Source organism: Sinocyclocheilus anshuiensis, unplaced genomic scaffold (assembly GCF_001515605.1).
Source record: "Sinocyclocheilus anshuiensis isolate Anshui unplaced genomic scaffold, SAMN03320099.WGS_v1.1 scaffold1184, whole genome shotgun sequence".
Lineage (NCBI taxonomy): Eukaryota > Metazoa > Chordata > Actinopteri > Cypriniformes > Cyprinidae > Sinocyclocheilus > Sinocyclocheilus anshuiensis.
In genome coordinates, this window is record NW_015547647.1 from 451,608 (window position 1) to 458,618 (window position 7,011).

The 7,011-nt window shown below is 33.9% G+C and overlaps 1 pseudogene; it reads left to right on the forward strand.

Moving 5' to 3' along the window:
* LOC107701930 (nuclear receptor subfamily 5 group A member 2-like) overlaps window positions 1-7,011 on the forward strand; it is a 19,894-nt pseudogene that overhangs the window by 9,338 nt on the left and 3,545 nt on the right.

Genomic DNA, 7,011 nt, shown 5'->3' on the forward strand with positions numbered 1-7,011 from the left:
ACACACACACACGCACACACACACGCACGCACACATGCACGCACACATGGACAGTAATACGCTGTGAATTTGCACACACATAATGGAATAACCTTCTCAACACACACACACAAACGTTGGTATGTGTGGTTTACAGGGACTCTCCATAGGTGTAATAGGTTTTAGACTGTACAAACTGTACTTTTCTATCGCCGTACACAATCCTATACTTAAACCTGCCACTCACAGAAAACTTTGTGCATTTTTAGATTTAAAAAATAAAACACCATTTAGTATGTTTTTTAAGCCTTTTGAACCCAAACCGGTGCACATACGCACAGACACACACACACGCACACAATAGGAAGGCCTAATTAAAATCTGAAATATTATTAAAATCTGAAAAGAAAAAAAAAAAAACAGAGAGAATGGAAACATGGAATTATTGTATTGAAATAGCAGCATTAATATCACAATAAATTTTTAGTTTCAAATAAAAATACAACACAGCAATAAGACACATGATAGTTGGATCTGAATTTGATTTAAAACAACTTTTAGTGTCTGCACCAGAAAGGATTGAATCTTTTATTTATTTTACTTTTTTTTTTGCAGTTTTAGTGCAAACGGTGCAATTTCCAGTCCTTTGCTTCTTGGTACCTGTGTGTATGTGTGTGTGTGTGTGTGTGTGTGTGTGTGTGTGTGTGTGTGTGTGTGTGTGGGGGTGTGTGGGGGTTTAGCAACAGCATTCCACACCAGATAAGGGGAGAATGTGAATGCTGCAGTGTCCGTTTGTTCAGTCTGGCTGAAGATTTTTCTTATTCAATAAGTCTCACTCTTTTTAATTAATCAGATTCCTCCAGAAAATAGTTGTTAACCTCAACTGACTATTATTCGCTCCTAAAAAATTCCAATAAGAAACAAAGTAGTTTTCATATTCTGATGTAATTAGAAAACCTTTTTACATTCCACTGAAACCTTTTTATTTTATAGTTCTTTAGAAACCAATATGCTGATCTGAAGAACCTAAATAACTTTTTTTCATCTCCAAAGGACCCAATGAAAAGAACATTCTTTGCAGAACCTAAGAACTATTGAAGAATCTTTAATTTTAAGATTCATTTTAATCAGTTCTCACTGATTTATAAATACCAGTAAAATCAATATTACCTCCACTTTTCAATCCTTTCTAGACAGTAATGCATCTACTATCAGTGTTTACACTGCATTTAATGAATATTTATTTTGTTAATTTAAGATGCAGTAAACGTGCTTCCGTGGCCCATCAGTTTGATTTATGGAGATCATGTTTCTGGCTCAGAGGACAAACAACACAGGTTCATCTGGCTAACATGATTGCCTATAATTATTGTCTTTAAGCATTTGCAACATGCTGTTTTTAAGGCAAAATACACAGATTTCAATGGACAAAATATTCTGTCATTTAGACTATCTGTGTATTTTTGGCCTCTAATGTCATGCTGTTCTGAAGAGGCTTCATTGTTTCAGAATTAATATTAATTGCTTATTTTTTAAAAAGTACTGTTGTGCAGGGTTATCGTTAACTAAAACTGAAATGATAACCATAAAAATAATCTGTTAACTGAAAGAAAATAAACATTAACTGAAATAAAATAAAATATAAAATAAAATATAAAAACTTTTATTTATTATTTTATTTCAGCTAGTTGCAAAGGCAACATTTCTCATTTTGATTCAGTTTTACTTGAAGTCCTAAAATAGCTAAAAAAGAAATAAACTAAACTAATTTTAAAAAATAAATAATAAAATTAAAATGACAAAAACACTCAGCAAAATTACTAAAACTTTAACTAAAATTACAGTGAAAATGTACAATATAAAAATAAAATATAATTAAAAATATTAACATAATAGTATCAGTGAAACTAAAATAACACTGTTGTGTTGCACTCTTAGAAAAAAAAGGTACAAAAGCTGTCACTGGGGCGGTATCCTTTCAAAAGGTACTAATATGCACCATTTAGAGTAAATAAGGTACAAAAGTGTACCTTTTGAAAAGGCACCACACCAGCTTTTGTACCTTTTTTTCTGAGAGTGTACAGTCATGGTGTCAGTTGGTAATACCATGGTACTATGATATATTAGTTGGATTTGAGACTTTAGTCTTTGCAACTTTACAGATCTTCTTTTTTTTTAACCTTAAACCGCATAAACACATTTCATTACACCAAATACACAAAATAATGTTCTTTTTAGCAACATCATATGACCCCTTTAACCACTGATTTCTAGTCGTGTCCTCTTTTGGAAGGCCAAACAAAGTAGTTTCGCTTTCACAACGAAACACACAGCGTCACACACGGCGGGCTTGAGTGAGCGGAGGTGAAAGCCGATCTGGCGATCCACAGCGCGAAGTTGATGTATATATCCACAGCGCCTTCACGACATGGCGGCGGCGGCAACAACAATACTACAGCGAGAATAAAAGTTACGCCTTCTTTCTTTGTGTGAACATTTGGGCGGCGTTATGCAAATCTTCCCATATCGTGACGTAGACATGTGGGGGCGTGTTAGAACGAGCCGTTTTAGGTAGGCGTGGTTGACTCTTAACTTTTATAAAGAATATCTCTTTGGATTTGAGACTTTAGTCTTTGCAACTTTACAGATCTTCTTTATGCACCAAGAGCTTGTAACACTCCAAAGAGAAAGGAAAAATTGAAATCGCATCATATGACCCCTTTAATGTTTCAGTCTTTTAGATTGACTAAGGCTGCATTTATTTGATCAAAAATACAGTAAAATCTGTAATATTATAAAATATTATTACAGTTTTATATAAGTATTCTTTTTGAATATATTTTAAAATGTAATTTATTCCTGTGATGTAAAGCTGAATTTTCAGCATCATTACTCCAGTCTTCAGTGTCACATGATCCTTCATTCTAATATGCTGATTTGCTGCTCAAGAAACATTTCTGATTATTATCATCAGTGTTGAAAACAGTTTTATATATTTGTGGAAACTGTGATACATTTTTTTCAGGATTCTTTAATGAATAGACAGTTCAAAGAACAGCATCTATTTGAAATAGAAATCTTTTATAACATTATAAATGCCTTTACTGTCCCTTTTGATCAGTTTAATATGTCCTTGCTGAATAAAAGTATTAATTTCTTCATTCATAAATAAATAAATAAACAAACCTGACCCATGACATTACCATATTAGTAATTAAACCTGCCATGATTTTTAACCTTTCCTTCATGATTTACTGCAGAACTGGCGAAGTTAAGACATTTTAACACAAAATGCAAAGAAATTAATGTAATTAAAAAGAATCTTTTAACTGAATGACGGATATCTCTCAATTAATTAAAGTTGAAGCCATGTGAAAAAAGCAGCTTATTAACATTTGCAAATAGTCTGTTATGGCTAAATTAATTCTGTTTATAATATTTTAAAGTCAACAAGACATTCACTCTGTTTATAATATTTTAAAGTCAACAAGAAATGGAAATTGACCATATTGATTTTCTTAATGCATGTTTTTCTGGTTATATTTTAGCCAATTATTTGGTCATGTCATCACACACACACACACACACAGACACACAGACAGACAGACAGACAGACAGAAGTAAACAGCTATATTGAGCAGTAATATAGTATGTAGTATATAGTAAACGGCTATATTGAACAGTATAAGCAGTACACTAAAACTGCTTCCTGAATGTAGCTCCTGTCCTCAGTGGTATTTTTGTGACATTCACACAACTGGACGTTTGTGTCCTTGTGGGTCAAAATCTCAAATTCCTGCAACACAAAAAGAGTTTAAGGTTTATTTGAGAAAGATACAATGGAGAGAGAAATAGCAACAAGAATAAAGCCTGTGTTGTGGAAGTCTGGGGCAGCGGGCAGGTATTATCACAGATGAATGAGGGTTGCAAAATATATAGAGTGCTGACAGGGAAGTGTTGTGGCGTTCAAGTGTGGATGTGAATGTGTATGTGTCTGTGTGTGATTTCAGAGTCAACAGCTACTGCTGAGAAATGGACAAGGGTCTTGTTTTACTCATAATCTTTTCAGAGCAAAGCTTTTTCTGTGTCCCATATAATAGCCCACACTGGGGTGCCAAGGGCATCTGACACTCTCCAAAAGCGGCCTCACACAGCACTTATGGTGATGCCGCCGAGGACAAGCTGAAAAATGCTAGTACACTAATGGTAGTAAGTTGCAGGTTCAGTATTCAAAAGGGAAGTTTGTATATCTATATAGAATCTATATCGATCTATCTATCTATCTATCTATCTATCTATCTATCTATCTATCTATCTATCTATGCATACATTTTTATTTGTTTGTTTGTTCATTTATTTGCATTCTTAATGCAGAGTTTTAATGGGAATGATGCTTCTTGGTGACTAGTTTAGGAATAGGAAATGTGAGCATTTTAATGTGGCTGAGGTTATGCACGTGCCACTGCTGTACATTTGTCGTTCGGCGCATGTGCATCTCCCCTGATTCTGTATCATTTTGAATGTGTCATTTTGTGGTGTGTTTTCAGATAGTAAATTCTGGTTGTCCAGTTTTGCGGTAGCACTTGTAATGTGACTCTGAACTTGAGGTAGCAGTTGTAATGTTATTTCTACTTTCAGCATGAGCACTTTGCTGTAAATCATACTATCATTTGATCGTTCCTTGATTCTTTACAGTAATGGCTACACTCTAGAAAAAAGTTGGGTTGAAACAACCCAGCATTTTTAGAGTGTAGCATTGCTAAACACTAGATTGCAGCAGGTTCACTTCAAGCTAATAAAAGTGTTATGTTTGTTCTTGAAGGCAGCTGGAAATGCAGAAAGATTTTATCTTCTCAAGTATGACTTGCTTCAAAAGAGCTTTAGTCTAAAGCTGTTTCTTTGTATTCTAACTAACGTCACAACATTAACTAGCCTTAGCTACATCAGTAAGCTTAATTAAACTAGCATTACTTGCTTTTTATTTGTTTTTTCAAATGACAAGGTTAAAAGGATAGATGAAAAATGAAAATATCACCATTTACTCACCCTCATGTCATTTCAACCCCATGTGTATTTCTCTTTTGCATTTTGAGTGAACTATAAAGACATATATTTGATTTTCATATTTAATAACACTAGTTGCTTGCAACTAATCAGCTGATTACATAACTACAAAAATGTAATTCTTTAGATTTGAAATGATTTGTTTAGAACAGTGATGGGCAAACTTGGCCCTTCCAGGCCACTTTCCTGCAGAGATTTGATCCAACCCTGATAAAACTCACCTGCCTGTAGCTTTCTAGTAGTCTTGAAGACAATGATTAGCTGGTTCAGGTGTGTTTGATTAGAGTTGGAGCTAAACTCTGAAGGAAAGTGACCTGGAAGGGCCAAGTTTGCCCACCCCTGGTTTAGAGTATGGTGAAGTGGTATTTAATAACATTCCCCTCAGTATTGCTTTCCTCTATTTGCATAGAAAGCTTTGCATGTGTGTTTTTGTCGATCGTGTAGCAGTGTAACACGATGTACCTGCGTATCTACAGCAACAGACAGACTCCAGCTTCCTTCACTGTGTGCAGAATGTGCCGTATGATCTCTCGCCATGGCAACAGGAGCGTGGCATAAAGGGAGTGGTGGAGCTGCTGTCCAATTCTATGCGCTTTAAAAAAATAACAACTGCATTTCTGCTGCAATTAACTGTGCCACCCCGGGAGGCTCCTGAAGGGTCACGAATCTTGTATGCAACAGTGAGCTGAAAGTTGTTTCTGTAGAATTATATCATCCACATAATTGCCTACTTTCAATCCAATTCCACCTGCTAAATTGGACTGTGAATACGCACAATAGCGGCCGGCTATTAAATTAAGACTGACTCACATCTCTGCTAACCTGAATGATGGTTCAGTCCATTCTATTCCATTTTTATACAGTAACTCAATGCTATTGTGTTGGCGGTGGAAAACTTGCAGCTCTCTGGAAATTTTGTGTGGGTGAGGCTCCTTTTAAACATGTCTGAATGTGTATGAGTGTAGGCACAATGACACATTCACATTGTATTGCACCGAATATGAAAATATGTATATATGTATATGCATATTTATTTATTATTTATTTATTCATGAAATGAAAAATGAAAATGTAGGAAAGCAATATCAAAAATAGGATCTCTTAATAATATTCAGTTCTTTTTCCTAGAAGGCAAATAGACTCATAAGGGAAAAAAATGGTCTCATATAGAGATTTAGAAGAGACTCAAATTTTCCAAAAACGTGAAATAAATAAATAAATAAAATAACGTACTTCTCATCAAATATTTTTTTTTCATTTTATCATATTTATATATCTCTATACTTTTAAATTATATAATTGACTAATTTGTTTGTTTTTTTAATCATTTATAGAGAAACAACCGAGATTTACTAATTAAGTCAAATATAACTCATATAAAACTATAAACAAATATAAATATGAAATAATTGTAAATAAATTACATAGTATTAAATAATAACAAATATTAATATATATAGCTTATTAAGTTTGTTTATTAAATGAAAGAGCAACATTTGAGCAATAATATTTTGTACAAAATAAAAATGTATTCAAATTAATAAAAAAATGGAGACTTGATGTCTTCTGCTTTTTTTCCTCATAAAAAAAGTATCCTCTAGAGTTATATATATATCAATATCTCAATAAATATAACTCCATAATTCCTGAACTATGAAAGAGCAACTTCTGAGCAACAATATTTTATACCAAATAAATTATAATAAAAAGTGTAAAAATCTACATAATGCATATATGAAAATATTTGGAAATCATTTTGTCTACTTTCATTCATTCACTTTCTCTCTGCTCCACAGGTGGGAGATCAGATGAAGTTGCTGCATAACTGCTGGAGTGAGCTGCTTGTGCTGGACTACATCGCCAGACAGTTGCATCATGGGAAAGAGGACAGTGTGCTTCTCATTACTGGACAGGAGGTAACACACACACACACACACACACACACACACACACACACACACACACACA